This window comes from Mustela nivalis, assembly GCF_964662115.1.
Source record: "Mustela nivalis genome assembly, chromosome: 3".
In the NCBI taxonomy this organism is placed as follows: Eukaryota; Metazoa; Chordata; class Mammalia; order Carnivora; family Mustelidae; genus Mustela; species Mustela nivalis.
The window spans coordinates 36,457,761-36,474,365 of record NC_139022.1 but is presented as its reverse complement, the minus strand read 5'-3'; the positions used below and the strand labels follow the sequence as shown (position 1 = coordinate 36,474,365).

General features: G+C 47.4%; 1 long non-coding RNA gene across 1 annotated transcript in view; it reads right to left on the bottom strand.

Annotated features, from left to right (window-relative positions):
• The window catches only part of LOC309861819, a 137,269-nt gene that overhangs the window by 79,264 nt on the left and 41,400 nt on the right, over positions 1-16,605 (bottom strand). Inside the window, exon 2 of the long non-coding RNA XR_014310221.1 lies at positions 15,603-15,837. This is a non-coding gene — a long non-coding RNA (uncharacterized lncRNA). The remainder of the gene's footprint in view (positions 1-15,602; positions 15,838-16,605) is intronic.

Genomic DNA, 16,605 nt, shown 5'->3' with positions numbered 1-16,605 from the left:
TTGGTGAAACTCCTATGTCACTTCCGGGGGACCATCCTGGAGAGTGTGAGCTGTGCCCTTGCGGGATCCAGAACAACCAACCCATCTCCTCAATCAGGTTACAAGATAGGGATGTCAGGCCTACCACAGCCCAGGACAAAGAAGAGGTCCCGTGATGGGAGGAGCCAGAACGGCCTGGGATCCGAGGCCAGCCTGCTCCAGCACCTAGCACAGCAGCAACCCAGGCAGAGTGCTTACACTCGGTGTCACAGGTGTCTGACGGGCAGAAGGGGATAGACAGAATCATCTCATAGCTTTACTGTGAAGTGTCAGTGAGCCTAGAGATGTAAACACCTGGCATCCCCAAAATGTTGTATAATGTTTGCTATTAATACATATAATTGTCATAAATAATAGATAATGTAATATAAAGGGTAAGAAGCATTTGGAAGCCTGGAAATAGACATAGTTTCGCTGTTTCAATTTGTTTTCCTAATTGATCAGGGGAGGAAGTAAAGGGGAGCAGGTCCCAGAAGTAGTACTAGTTGAATCACATAAAACTGCTGATATTTAGACAATTTTATTGCCTATGCAATAGCAATTTCATGTGATTTGAATTAATAAAGGAAGGGATAAAATGTTTATTTTTCCTGTCTTTTTAAGTTTCTGGGCCCATCCTGAGCCCAAGGCCAAGAAATGCTTGTGGATTTGTGGACCCAGGGCTCATCCGTTAAGTGCTCTTTATCCTTGGGTGCTGCACACACATTCAGTGGCCAACGTGGACAACTGGCCATGGTCACACTGGGGAACAGCTTTTCTCGCCTGAGCTTTTAGGTGCACAGGGGAGGCACAGAGTGCTTAAAGTCATCCGTGGTTTTACTCAAACTATCTAATGTGGCTCTTCAAGCTAGTGCAGTCTTTAAACCAAAAGTAATGTGTGATGACCTCCTTCTACCCAATATCCCAGCCCACTGCTGAGAATGCTATCCCCATCTTCCTTAGGGTATGTTTCCAGCCTGGCTCAATGGGCACAGTTATTCTTTCATCTGACCCATAAAGGGATAAAATAAATATGAAGTCTTGCTCATTTACCCTCAATAACTGGTCCCCTTCCCTAAAATAAACAGTCTTAAGAGTTTCCTAGGTATCTAGGGGTGCCTGCGTGGCCTCCGTTGGTTAAGTGTCTAACTCCTGATTTCAGCTCAGGTCATGGTCTCAAGGTCATGGGATCAAGCCTTGCATTGGGCTCCAAAATCAGCCGGCATCTGCATGAGATTCTTTCTCCCTCTCCTTCTGCCCCTCTCATTTATGCTTTCTCTTAAATAAATAAATAAAATCTTAAAAAAAAAAAAAAAAGAGTTTCTTAGATATTTAACCAGAAAAGGTTAAGTTTTAACCTGTATTTATAATTCTGCTTTTTAAAATTTACCCAAATGGGTCTCACCTGCATGCTGTTTTGCTCTTTATTTATTTATTTTTTAAATTTAATCTACTTAGCAATCTTCCCACTATGTACCCACAGGAAACCATCCTAAAGCTCACGAGACGTGACCTGGAAAAGTCCTGAAGGTCACTTGCCTGTTGGGGCAACGGTTGGTCATGTTATGAGAACAGTAACAGTCCTGTCATTCAAGCAGCTAGAAGGCGCAGAGGCTAGAGAGGGCAATTCTACTTGTAGAAAATTCCACTGCATAGATGTGCCCCTAACATTTTTAAACAGTCTTTTATTCATGACCTTCCATGTTCCTCCCAGTTTTTTGCTATTAAAAATGTGGATACGCTACTATCTTTGGCTCAGAGATGCACTATTTTTAAGGCAATCTGTTCCACCGTAGGACACCCTAGTTATTAGCAACTGTGTCCTTGAATTGATGTAATGGCCAACACTGTTTGAGTTCCAAGTATTGGTCATAATTTATAACTTCAGAGTCAGGAAGACAAAGAAGCATGTGGAATAACCCACTCTCAATAACTGGCTTGTAAGACATTGCCAGTTAAGTACAGCAGCATGTACCCTGCATAGGCTCGACACATTCAACTAATAAAAATATTGGAGACCCAACTGAATTTAAATTTTGGGTAAGTGACGAATAATGTTTTTGGTGTAAGTTTGTCCCATGCAATATCTGGGGCACAATTATCCTTAAAAAGTATTAAGTGCTTATCTTTTTTAAAAAGATTTATGTATTTACTTGAGAGAAAGAGAACATGTACAAGCATGAGCAGGGGGAGGGGCAGCGGAAGACAGAGAGAGAATTTTCAAGGAGACTCCCTGCTGAACACGGAGCCTGATGTGGGGCTCGATCCCACGTCCCTGAGATCATGACCTGAGCCAAAACCAAGAGTTGGATGCTTAACGCATTGCACCACCCTGGTACCCGTTTATCTTAAATTCAAATGTAACTGATGCCCTATATATATCTGGTAATGTACCTACTGCTGGATTTCTTCTTCTAGTTAAAACTGTCCAGTTCTGGGGCACCTGGGTGACTCAGTTGGTTAAACTGAGGGTATGTTTCCAGCCTGGCTTAACCCCTGCTGGGGGTTGGTTGGTTAAGCGTCTCCCTTTTGCTCAGGTCATGATCCCAGGGTCCTGGGATTGAGCCCCACGTTGGGCTCTCCGCTTAGTGGGGATCCTGCTTCCCTTCCTTTCTCTCTGCCTGCCTCCTGCCTACTTGTGGTTTCTATCAAATAAATAAATAAAACCTTCCAAAAAAAAAATCCAACTTTCCAGTTCCTATAACCATTTCCCATATAATTTTATTCCCAGACCCCCTAGCGTTGACGTGTCCTTAAATCAGAGCTTCCGAGTGACTGAGACCTCGTCCTTCCTGCTGCTACCCCATTCAGCACTGTGTCCACCATTTTGGTCCATCCCATAAAGACTTTGCCCCTAAACACAGACCTATGAGTGAACACAGACTTGCATCCTACCATACCAGAACGAGATCATTTCCAAAGTAACAGAGAACAAACACATGTAATGTCTATAAAATATGTCCTCAGAAAACAGCCATATTGGGGGTCCCCCTCTGCAACCTCACTTCCTTGGGCCACTCTTCACTCTAATACAAAAAGCGGCCAGTGGACTGGAATTCTTCGATTCAAATAATCTACATGTTCTAGTAGTACAGAATACAACCTGCACTTCCTTTAATGCAAACACTAGACTTCCATAACGGCGCCCATACTCAAAGTTTCATTTTTACGTATTTTTTTTGGAACTTCGTCAAATTGTTGGTTTATCTTTGAAGCGTTTCCAGTAGCCAAGGCAAGCAGGTTTCCGTCCAACAGGTCATACTGCTGCTGCTCAATGATTCATCAGTCTGATCGTGGGACCTGGGGTTCAGGCGATGGAGCCATTTATTTTGACATTTTAAGTACCAGTTTGGATTGGCCACGCCGCTGATACACCAAATTCAACTGGCTGTCAATGAGAGTAAACAGAAACAGTGCACCGTCTGTAGATTTGGCTCCCAGTTTTGAACCCGTGAGGAGAAAGGATTAAGAGAGGGAAGAATGGGGAGCTAAGGGGGAGGGAGACATGATAAAGGAAAATGAGGAAGAAATGGTTCTCCCTTACCCCATGCTCCTCAGTCCCTAACCCAGGTCATTTGTATTAGGCAATCATTTTCCTAAACAGCCCTGATAAAACATTTATCATTCTGCAGCTTCCTTTTTCACTCAACGCCACCTCCTGAAGACATTTCCGCATTGGTACTCTGACCCACCTCAAGGCTTTTACCACTGCATACAGTGTCCTTGTAAAAATAGACACCCATTTATTTAGACCGTCATTAAGTTGTTTACCTTTATTGCTATTATAAACAATGCCGGGAGACATATCCTGGCTCATTCTTTCTCATGCACATTCAATAGGTTTCCTTAAGTATAACTTCTGAAAAGTGGAATTTCCAGGTCAAGGAAAATGAACTTTAATTTCAATAGATACTGCCAATTTGGAAAAGGTCTGGAGGGTAATAGTCTGTCTTCTGGGGAGGGGACTGGTGTGATAGCTGAAAGGGATTTAAGCCTTATCTGGAATGTTTTAATTATTTTTTAAACAAAGAGAATGAATTCACTTATTAATTATGCAATAAAAAATAATTCTCGGAAAAGAGCTTTTAGACACAGAATATATCAGTGGCTTAAATCCCCTTGAGAACCGAAGAGATCCAGTCTACCTGCCTGTCCTCTGAGGGCCCGTCTGGAGGTGACAGTAGATGTCCTATTGAAAGGAGGCCGAACTTCCTAGATGCTTACCCCCCCACACACACACACATAACACATCACATCACACACCGTACACATACCACACAGGCAACACACACCATACACACTCCACGCATCATATGATACACACCACACACACCACAGACGCCACACATACACACACCACACACACACACCACCCACCTCACACACACCACACTCTTACCACACACACACAACCAAAGAGACACCACACATACACAAACATACATACAGCACACACACAGACACATTACACACATGCCACACACCCTACACATGCCACACACACCACACACACTACATACTACAGACACACACATATCACACCATATATACACTCCCCACACTCCACACAAACACAGTGTTGAAAGGTGCCCCTGTACAGGCCAAACACTTTCACCCAAATCTAGCACAGACTGCATTTGATGGGGTTAGGATTTCCGAAGAAGCCACCACCGAGTAGCTTCCCCATTCCTGTTTTAAATAATTTAAACAAAGAATGAATGTAGAGACCAAAATATCTTTATCAAGCTGACATTAGTAGGTTTAAGGCTATGGATTCTACCTGTGAATGGGTGGTCTTAGAATCAGGCAGCCTGTCCCAGAAGGGTCAGAGGCCCGGAGCAAGCCTACTCCGTGACCCTCCCCCAATTAGCAAGGGTTCCAGCAGGGTTCAGAGGGTGCTCTCCGACTAGTATGGCCAGAGCAAGTACTCTGAGGTGAAGAACAGCACCGTCTTAAGTTGGTGCTATCGGCAAAAAGCTCAGGGTCAGAGAGAGCATGCTAGACGTCCACTGGGGAGCACACTCAAGACCCAGACAGTGTAGGGGAAGTGAGAGAAGCCGAACTGGCAGAGGGAGGGGAAGAGCTGCAAAGAAGTCCCAGTGAAGGCCTCAACTGATCCAAGGACTGGGATGAACCTTCCCAGATGTCCTGCGCCATTATGCCGACCACGCACCGAATGGGGGCTGCCTGTGGGGAGGGGACACTGAGCTGGGAAGAGAGTGACCTCGGCCCCTCTTTGGCGCAAGGTAGGTCCTGGAGATGGCCTTGGCTGAGAGGCCCAGGTCACCAAGTCATGAACATTCTCAGCAGCTTGGTGGGGAGATGATGTCCTTTGTTCAAACGGGGGATACAGCCCTGCCCCATGGCGCTCACTAGGGCTCAGTGCTGGGTCAGTTGGATCCACTTTCTTCAAAGGTAAAATCTGGGAACAGCTCCTCGAGGGATTCTGGCTGGCCTATTTTTCTGGATAAACTTACAAGAGAAAGGTTAGTGACATGAATTACAGATCCTGTTGCTGCAGGTGGCTTCAAGGTGACTGATACATCACTGTCCACTCCCCCGGTTGCTTCAGATTCCTCGGGCTCTTGGCTAGCTAGCACCTCTGTTGGTCCATGTGGCACACCTGGTGGGGTCACCCTGACCTTCACCAATAAGATGATCTGAGCCCATGGTCACCATGCCTTTCTCAGGCACGACTAGTGCCTTAGACCACGGATAGTGAAACATGGGTAAGCGCGTTCCAAGAGACACCCCAGGATGTGAGAGCTGACTTCTCCCCTCCCAATCACCTGAGTCCATTACTCCTGCTTGGATGGAGATGATCTCCCTTGTTTGGCAGACGCTGGCAGAAAGGTCAGTCAGCAGGTAGAGCTTAAGGCTTAATGTGACCCCTGCTGAGTTTCCTGATAGAAATGTCCTCCCTCTGGAAACTGAGAAGTCTAAACCCAGAAAAGCCTAGAAGTGCAGTTAACAGGAAGCAAAAATGCCCTAAGTGGGTCTCCTGGGAATGACAGAAGCAGAGCCACAGCTAGGTTTCCAGACTCATGCTTGCGTCTGTGTTACCTGCTAAGATGATTTCCTCGGGCGCCTGACCCTCCTCGTGTCCAGGGCCAGGCGGAGCTCTTCTATCCCACCGTCAACTGCTGCTGGGAGTGCATGAGCTCATGATATGGTGGGGCTGACAGAGGTCAAAGGAGGTGGGTCAGACAGGGAGCTTCCCAGAGCTTAGCCTGGGGTGAAGAGCACAGAACGTGTTGAAAGGCACAGAGACAATATTGAGGACACCCCACAGCCTGCCCAGCACAGTGGCAGAGCCCTGGGGGAAGAGCAGGACTTGTATTCCCACAGGTAGCTCATTCCCAAATTAACCGAGCAGTGAAGCACCTCCAACCTCCAGTGAGCAGGAGTCACGAGGCAGGGAGAGGTCAGAAATAGGCTTAGGGAAAATTCCTCCCAAGGAGCCCCGAAGGGGACTGAGCATTTCTGCTCTGATAAGCAGGAGGAGCGGATTCTCCAGGCTGAGAAGGACTAGGTGCAGCCTGAAAGGGGAGGCCCCACTAACAACTAGAATGCTCCGGACAGTCATTGCTGTCCACCAGAACTTTCTGTGAAGATGAAAATGTTCTAGAAGTTTGTGCTGTCCAGAAAGATAGCCGCTGGCCGCCTATGATGACTCAGCACTGAAGCGTTGCTGGCAGGGCCCCTGGGTGGCTCAGTCAGTTAAGTGTCTGCCTTTTGCTTGGGTCATGGGGTTGAGCCACACATTGGGCCCTCTGCTCAGTGGGGAGTCTGCGTCTTCCTCTGCCCCTCTCCCTTGCTCATGTACACTTGCTCTCTTTCTCAAATAAATTTTAAAAATTAAAAAAAAAAAAACCTCTAATGTGCTGCTAGAAAGCTGTCATTCGAGAACGGAGTTGTTTAATTCAAATTTTCAATAGTCACAAATGGCTAGTGGCTACTGCAGTGGGCAGCCCAGACACTATGGAATACAGAGGCCTTTATCCTGGAGAGAAAGACCTTCAGAGGCTCAATCACACAAGGTCCCACAGAGCAAATGGAGGCACTGGATGCTTCCGCATAAACCCCTTGAACTTGATGGAGTAACACTCTCGGCCTGGGGTACGGCACAGGCTTTGGAGTCATGCAGGCCAGGTCTCCGCTGACCAGCTGTGTGATTGCAAGCAAGCTGCCCGACTTCTCGGAGACCCAATTTCCTCCACTGTGACAAGAGAGTAACACTGGCTTTATAGGGCTGACACGGATATGAATTGAGAATCCTGGTGCCCCGTGATCCTTTCATGAACACAGCTTCTGAGCCCAGCCCCCAGCCTCAACTCCCTCCCACTTCTTTCTTCAGTGAACTCCCCACAATATGAGGCCAGTTCTGTGGGCTGAGCTCGCGATCCCACTGTAAAAACCAAATAATCAGGGCCTCCTGCTCTGGATATCCCTGTTTTGGAGCTCAGCGAGCTGAGGCATGGATGCCTTAGGAGTATCACATGGAGGGCATAATTCAGTCACTCTTTCGGAAGAACGGCGTGAAACCCATCCTATAATGTCACAAACATGGCGTTTCCTTCCACACCAACCCACCGGCACTGACAACAAAATCAGCTCATAAAAAACCAGCCGCCTCACGGCAGAGGAAGTGAGATTCTCACCTATTTTGGCTGCCAGTCCTTAGGAGGAAAAGCCTCCCAGGAGAGGCTGAGATTCGCAGGCAGGGGAGGGCTCTCCTCTGGGAATTACGTAATTCCCTGCAGGGCAAACAGCCAGAAGCCAAATTTGGCAACTCACCAGGGCTTACAGATTTCTTCGCCTGTTTGTTTGGCCCCTTGGCACACTGCTTTTGTTTTGGTCTGGGATGTTGTGAGTGATGTTTTAAGAGGTGTGACTACTCTCAGGTCCGCCTTTGTCCGGGGAGCAGAGAGACCCTCCTTTGTTTGTGCGGATCAGTAAGGATCTTGTTATTTCTGTGGCAGAAAGAGTCAGAAAGTTCGTGGGTTCAAATTTTCATCCCGCTCCACTCCGGGTCTCTCTGATGAACCCACATTTTCATTTTTTTATCCAGGTCTCGGCACCAGACGTCACAGAAATAAATGAATGCATAAATAAAATCCACGAAGTTGGCCCCGGGATTTGAAGCTAAGAAGGCTTGCTGCATATCAGGGATGAGTTTTAACCCCAGAGCCTCCTCATCTTGCTATTGTTACCTGTGCAAAACTCAGGAATGGGGGGACAAAGTAGGTCAGTCCCCACTGTACTGAAGGAGAACACAGAGGAGGGATTATCACAGAAATTTAAAAGCCTGTCCTAGCCATTCAAAACGTACACTTTTGTAGGCTTTCTTTCAGTGAGAATCTGGCCCGTCAGAATCATGCCTGCCCATGGACTTTTCCAGGCTGTCAAAGCAGAAGTAATGTCAGTATTCCTAACAAGGTTTGTGCGGGGAAAAGGGCAGCGAGTATTCGTGATAATTAAAAGGCCTGAGAACCAGTCTGATGTTATTCTCAGATCTCGGGGTTTTGCTTTCCTGTGTAAAATAATAAAATAACTTCAGGCTCCTGTGAACTCCTAAAAGTCACTTTTGTACTCTTCTGAAAGTAAAATCCACGTCTGAACGGATGACACGAACTTTCCGGGGATGATGCACATTTCAACAGCTCCACCAGTTTGCAGACTTCTTTGGGAGAGATGGAATGGGGGAGAAAAGGTTTTGGCAATTTGCCATCCTAAAAGGAGCTCTAGTCAAATCCCGGGAGAAAAAGAGGTGAAATGAATTCCAGTCCCCAAGGGTAAGAAGGCAGGGGTCATGAATGATGGCAGAAAGCAAGGAAAACGAAGAGGTTGCGTCCTTCCTACATGAGGGGTGTTCCTTTGCAGAGGTGTGCCTCCAAGAGAAGCACCCCGTTAGCAAACACTGACCTCACAGAGAGAGTCTTTGCAGATGGAGACAGAGGGTCCCAATCAGCATCTCCCCAGGACAGAAAGCACTGGATTCCCTGGTTCTGAAGAAGGGCAGGGAAAGCCAGGAGGACAGACTGTACCTGGTCAACACACGTCAATGTTCTTCTCGATCGTCTCCTTTCCCCTCTCTCAGAGGGCCAACCGGGGGTGGGGGTGGAATCCAGCCTCACTGCCTCAAAGGAGGTGCTGCCTGAAGAGCCCCTTCTTCCGACGGCCCGGGAAATGGCATCCTCCTATTCTCTTGGCCACTGGACAGGTCTTGTCCCCCAAAGGGAGGACGCCCGCACCCTTCCTTTTCCTCTACTTCCCCATCCATACCCAGGTTCCTGCAAGCACCTGTGCCACCATACCACAGACTCGGGACCCTGATACTAGTGTCATTATCCTTAACATCTATGCCAGATCCCTTTTTCCTCCCAATGTCCACTCAGGAGGTGGCGGGGGGTGGGGGGGTGGGGGCGGATAATCCTCAAAGTGGAAAGAAGAGAAGTAGGGCAGGAAGTTCAGGAGCAGCGGAACAGCCTCTCCCGCCTGGGTTGCTGTCCTCAGCAGATTGTCTCCTCAATCACGCTCCCAAGGTAAAGACCCCATCCTCTGAGGGCCTACACTGGCTCCCGCCAGGCCACCTCTAGCCCCCCATGAGAAGGAGCCTCCTCCCTTGGGACATCTGGGCTCCACACAGCTCCCCAGCTCCCCAGAGATATGTAACCTTGAGCAAGTTACTCAACCTCTTTGCGCCTTCATCTTCTCCTACAGTACATGTGGCAGTAAGTTAGTTCACAGAGCTGATAGGAGAGACAACAGGTAAGAAGCTTGCACATAGCAGATCCCAATAATTATCAGTCCTTCTGTCTCTCTCTCTCTCACACACACTTAAGGCAAGACAAGACACAAGGGGTACAGGAATCAGGAGAGGAACACACAGCTGGATACAAAAGTTACTCAAGCTTCATGGCCACGGTGTCCTCAGCTGGAAAGTCAAGAGGCTGGGTTGCACAGTTTTGATGATCCTGTGAAGAACCGAAGCGCTCCAGATTGAAGAAAAGAAGTAAGAGAGCTCAGGAATGGCAGATCTCAAAGCAGGATGGCAGACGGGATCACAGTCTACAGAATTCCACGAAGACTAAAAATGCTGTCCTGGAGGGGACCACAGGGGTTCCCTGTGGGTCCCAATGAGACGCCAATCCCAGAATTCAACCAGCATAAATCCAATTCAACCAACTTAGGCAGGGTACAAGTTCAACAGCACACACCAAAAATGCTGCACTTAGACTGGATATGCTTCTACCTCCTTAGCTCCCATCACACATTCTGTTGAGCCAAGAGGACGAGAGGTAGACAGGCGGAGGAGAGGCTCAAGCAGATCCCTGCTGCACAGACACCCTCCTCTAGCCTCGCTCTTCAAACCGGCATTACTGGGATGTTGAAGACATGTCAAAGCGTAGACTGCGAATATCCCCGACAGCTTCGATTTCAACATGCAGATTCCCGAAGTACCAAACACGTGTCACATGATGGGCACACTCTAGCCTCCCCTTCTGTCTTGGAAATGGGTCACCTTATTCCCTTTTTACCTTGGGAATTTATCCTTTCCTTCATGTCAGATACAGGTGAAGCAAGATAACACCTGAGGGAGAGGTTTCATTATGACGCAGCTCGGGGGTGAAAAAAACACCAGGCGTTGTTCAGAAGGGGCACCCGCCCTCCTCTCCTCGGGTCTCAAAGGGCCCAGGTTAGGAGGGTAAAGACACAGCTCCCTCCCTTCACTCCCAAAATGTTTAGGAGCATGTGGTCCAGGGTTTGTGTCTCTTTCTTCCTCAGTGTACAGCTGAGGACAGGAAGACACAGACTCTGTCTGCAGCCACCCTTAAGACGGCCTTAAGACAGTTAACTCATCTGTTCTTTTTTTTTTTTTAATAAGATACTGTCTTGGTCCCTTGTGGTGACACCAAACAGTCTGGCTTAGATTGAATTATTAATATTGATTTACTGAATTGAGAGAGAGAGAGAGAGCATGAGCAGGGGGAGATGGGAGAGGGAGAAGCCGACTCTCTACTGAGCGGGAAGCCCGAGGTGGGACTCAGCCCAGAACCCCAAGATCTTAACCCAAGCTGAAGGCAGATGCTTAACTGACTGAGCCCCCCAGGTGCCCCACTTTCTCCTGTCTTAGGCGGTGAATGATCAGAGAAAATGAAATAAGAAAAGAAAGGAGGTGTCTCTCCTTTAACTTGAGCCGGAGTTTGGAAGATACCTGGGTGGCAGGCCAAGAACTGGGTGGTCCTGGAGAACCACCAGCATCGGGGGACCCATTGGGGCCTAGCAGATATTCTACACACGCCAAATGTTTTACATATTTGAAAAGGGTGTTGGCTTTGGATTCAAAATCAGTGCAGTTCAACAACATTCCTTCCCTGCCCTGTGTTGCCTGTGGGAGAGCCGAAGGTTGCCTGTCCTTGAGCGAGCTGAGGGGGACCTTTGGTGCCTGAGGCTGGAGTTCCACAAAAGTGGGGGGGATTTTGTTTCCCTAACTCCAGGTATCACAGGTGTTTGTACTTGGGCATGAAAGAGCTGAGGTAACCACGCTGGACCCATTTAACCTTAAGACAGACAGCTCCATGAATGCTTGCCTCCCTGATGAATGCCTGCCTCTGCTCAGCCAGCATCACATAAAATGAAGCCAAACACTTCTTTCTTGCTGGCAGCTTATAAAAAAAAAGAGAGAGAGAGAGAGAGAAGCAGGATTAGTCCTATAATGTGTTTTCTTCACCATTAAGAGTTCTTTGCTCTGCTTTCTCTCATTATAAAACTGTAAGAAAGTGGCAAACACAAAGAAAAGAAAGACTGCCCGTAAAGTATTATGGAGGCTTCTCCCTCCTATACCTGTAAGAATACAAGGCTTTTTGCAATTTCCTTAGATTCAGACTCTGAGGAGGTTCACCCATTCAAAACTGGGCCCCATCCTGTGCAGCCCACATTCCAACCTGTACCTCACCGTCTCAGCGGACACTGTTCCAGGCGTCACACTGCAACGGTGTGACTCTGCGGCAAGCCCACTGGAAGGATTTTGCTCTGCACTGCCTCTGTGTGTGTGTGTGTGTGTGTGCGTGCGCGCGCGTGCGTGCACGTTAAGATTTTATTTATCTGAGAGAGAGAACGAGAGCGCTCAAGCGCTGAGAGTGGCAGAGGGAGAAGCAGACACCCCACCCCCACCCCCTGCCCCGCCTGCGCCCCCAAGCAGGGAATCTGACTGCAGGACTCCATACCCCTCCCACCATGGTCTCATGATCTGAGCCAAAGGCAAACACTTAAGGACCAAGCCCCCCAGGCGCCCACCTCTTCAGTGTGTACTGAATAAGAAAAAAAACATTGACAGAGAAGAGTTCCCCTCCTTTGCATCCACCCAGGAAGCCCTCTTGACCTAGGAGTGAGGTCTGCAGAAACTCCACATCTCTGGACAGCAGAAACCAGGTCAGGTGCCCCAGAAGTCACTGGCACTTTTCCCACATGGACATGTACAAGGACCCGGTGTCTTTACCAATCTGTGTTTTTGCCAGTGAGATGTCTGCACCCAGCCCAAGAAGATGGGGCCACTGTCGGAGTGAACACGGATCAGAAACACCAAAGCCCAGAGCTCAGCTTTTTGCTAAAAAGGAAGCCAATGTGCATGCCTTGCAGGGTTGGGAGACCCAAGTCTCAGGAGCCAGATGAGCTTGCTTGATTTAATGGAGCACCAATCTGATCCTTTAAATTGTCTCCTCGCAGAATGTAACCAGCTCTTTTGAAAGTCGGTCTGACTGTAATTTGCTACTAATTGTAGTGTAAAATGAGCTACTCTGGGTCCAGCTGATAGCAAAGAATAAATTCAAGAGCTGCTCTTAGGATGTCCTTGGACTGAGGTGAGCTTTAATATTCTCCCTACCGGGGCTTCTAGAAATCAGATCATTTCCATGCCTATTGTACATATCACACTGCCCATCAAATTAAGGTAAGCTCCAAATGATGAGACAGATAAGAATTGTTTGGACAGTGTTTAAATTTCATCAGAGAACACAGTCTTAGTAACTAACCGTGCAGCTTGCATCTCTTACAAATATCTTTTGCTGGCTGCCCATTTTTTTGTTTGTTTTTTGTTTTTTGTTTTTACTGTCTCTTTGGACCACTTACTCCTTGGGGCTCTATTCACCAAGTGCAGTCCATGGGACGTGCTGGGTCCTTGCAAAAACGCAAATCCCTAGGTCCTGATCCAGTTCTACTGAATGAGAACTCAGGCGTGGGGAAGGGGACAGGTCTCAGAAATCAGCCCTTACAGTAAGACCCCAAAGGGATGCTGATCCACATCCAAGTTTGAGCACCACTGCCTTACAGAGAGAGAGAAGGTTCGCTCATCAATAGGAAATTTTGCTGACTGTAGTGAAATCAAAACTAAGAGGTGGCTGTGGAGTGGAGGCACCAGGATAGGCTCCTGTATCTCCCTCCAAACTCCACTACTGTCCAAATTATTTCTCGGCCACTCTGGGCACCAAAGTCTCCCTACCTGACAGGGCTGATCAAGGAGTGGTATCATGATAATAAAACACAGGTCTGTGTTCTCCATTGCCTGGCCTTGATGTCCTCTCTCAAGTACATGCCACTCTGGCAAGGTTAGTGGCCTCTCTCCTCACATCGCCTGTGCCCAGGTCCTCACACCAGGCTCCACGTCTTCGCTCATGCTCTCTCTGCCCCCCTACCCCTGCCATATGTGAAGTCTCGTCTCCGCCCCTCAACACATCCAAACTCCACACATCTTTCCTACCTAGGATCTAACTCTGCATGAACCTTTCCCACCACCTCAAAGTACCTTCAGCAATCCAACTCTCTGAAATGTTATTTCTCTTAGAATCAGTCTTAGGTTTGGGTGGGGTTTTGGGCTAGCACTGAGTTATCCCGGAATCCCACAGATAGGTAAGACTCACCTTGCCAGCTAGGCTTGGAAATTCTCTAGGCAAGGATACTATTATATTTTTTGATGTTTCCCTCAAGTTCTTAGCTGAGAGCAACAGAAGTTTACAGTGCAAATCTAATAAATTCTTATTAAACTATCAGCTGGTGGAACACACACCTGCCCAGAGAGCTCTGTGATAATTTCTACCTCCCCTATCACATCTGGCCCCCATCAGCACTGAGTCCATGGCATTATGGAGGACACACAGAAGTGCCCTAAGAAACATGCATAAAGAGGACAGCACTCAACTAGTCATTATTTACTAAGCACCAACTGTATGCCAGACACCAGGTTAGGTGCTGAGAATACAGAACGCCTCCTTAGGGCGTTGCTGCCCTCCTGGAGAAAACAGATTATTTGGGTGCTCATAAGGACCAGCATAGGATTATAACATGATACACATTAGCAGAAAATTATTTCAGTAGACACGGAAACCAAGATAGAGGAGGGCTTTACCTTTGTGTGCATGGGATCAGAAGGAAGGGAACAGTGCTTAGAAACAGAACTCTGAGCCTCCAGGTTGAGACTGTCTGAACCACTCCCTAGACCCCACCCTTCCCCCCAAATTCAAGCGACATGACCTGCCCTTCAGAACCCTCCCCCCAAAATTTAAGAGCTGCTTGCGTCCATGTGGCTGAAACACAATTGCCAAGTGATGACTATGTTTTATCTCCAAAATGGCCAAATCCCTGGCAATAAAATGAGTATGATAGGAGAGCTTTGCTGAAGTCACAGTGAAGATTACAAATGATTGCAATGTATGTGAACTCCCAGCAAGGTAAAGCAGTCACGGCCCCCAGGCCTGCAGAGGGAGCCCCACATTTCTTGGCTACCCACCCCCAGGAAAAAATGCAAAGGGACGAGGGACAAGGACGCTGTGTGTATGTGTATGTGTGAGAGAGAGAACACACAATAAATTAAACTCAGTTACACAGTTCAGCTGTTCTCTTGTGACTTTCTGTGGATTACAACAAAGGTACATTTTAAGGGGCCCCAAAAGAACCTTCTGAGGGAAATCTGGCTGCCTAGCAAATGACAGAGGGTATTGTTTATCCCTGAATAGCTTTGTCAGCAATAGGCAAATTTAATAAGTTACCCTGAAACTTCAGCGTGTAGGAAGAGTGGGAACATATGGAGATAGATACATATTTTTACGATGTTTCTTTTCTGTAAGCTTACATAAACTGTGCTTCTTGTCCCTTGCTCCAGAGCCGGTATGGAAAGGTAGGGAAGGGTGGGGTGGGGGGAGCTGCCAGAGGCGCTGGCTGGCCACTTAATATAGTCCTGTTGGGTCAGATGGGCTGTGTTGTGCAAACTCACACATTTCTGTCTAACCCTTTAAACAGGAAACTCAAAAAAGCACTGTCAAAAGACGCAGAAGCTTCAAACAGATAATGCACCTGACCACATTTAATAAAAAAACAAAACACGTCCAGTGACTAAAACTAGCAACCCCTTTGCATTCAATCTGATCTGCTTCTAACCTCCATTTTTATAATCAGTCAAACCATAAAAGCAAAAGATAGCTGTTTTTAGAAATCTGTGCTGTCCTGGTCCATCTGTAGGTTTTGCTCCTCCAAGAATTCAAATATTACACATTTAGAAGACAATTTAACAAGAAGAAAAGTGTACTTACGTTTTTCCTTTCTAGGTGCCAAGCACCCTTTTGTCTTGAGCTGTATCTGAACTCAGCTACTACTTGCAACAATACGCAAGGAAAGTAGGGGCTTCGCTTCTCCAGCACAGAGAGGTTCAGTAACTTGCCCTAGGTCACAGAGCAGGTAAGCGGTTAAAGGCACGGTTTGAATCCAGGCACGCAGATGCCAGCATCCACCATCTCTCCTCCTCTGCCATGTCCTCTCTCTGAGGCTCTGGAAGAGAGAGATGACTGGTGGTAACTATAATTTTCTTGGAGTAGATTGGAAAAATACAGTGTTTCCTTAGGCTTTCCATAGACTAATTTTTAAAATTCCTGTTCAGTTAGATGGCTCATGATAAAGTAAATACCAGTTAACTTGCAGCCAATGAAACATCATCAATAAATTGCAGACGGCTGGTTCATACAACCTAAGTCAGAATTTGCAAGGAAAGCAAGGGGGGTGGGCGAAGTGTTTGAGGAAAGTATCTTCGGAGAAAAAAAGCAATAAGTTAAAATTGACTCCCTGAGGTAAAAAAGACTCCACTCTTTGCAATTTGCCCAAGTGCTAGGAGGTGACTTACAATTCCCAGCCTACGCTCAGATCCGAGTTTAAAAGTGCTTCTTTTAGCAGCTCTTGCAAGATAAATTATGACTTCAAAGCAGAAATGTCTCCATTCACAAATGGGTCTCTGACAAGAGCTGGAGGGTGCAAAGAAAGTGTAACAAGCAAAGAAATATCGCAACAAGAAAAATGAATTTCTACCCTGGATTCTGCTTCCTCTCCGCTCTTTTGCGTTGCAGGATGGCATGGCGGGCCTCATCACCCTTCTCATCACACTGTGCACGAGAAAGGGAAGAGGTTCAGCGAAGCTTGGGGCTGGAAGTTTAGACCCCACATGACCTAGAAATGGCCCACAGAAGCATCCTGTCATGTCCCTCTGAGACAAGAGATTCCAGGTCCGCTGAGGGCCCTTGTAGACCAGCAGCCACTATTTGCTTC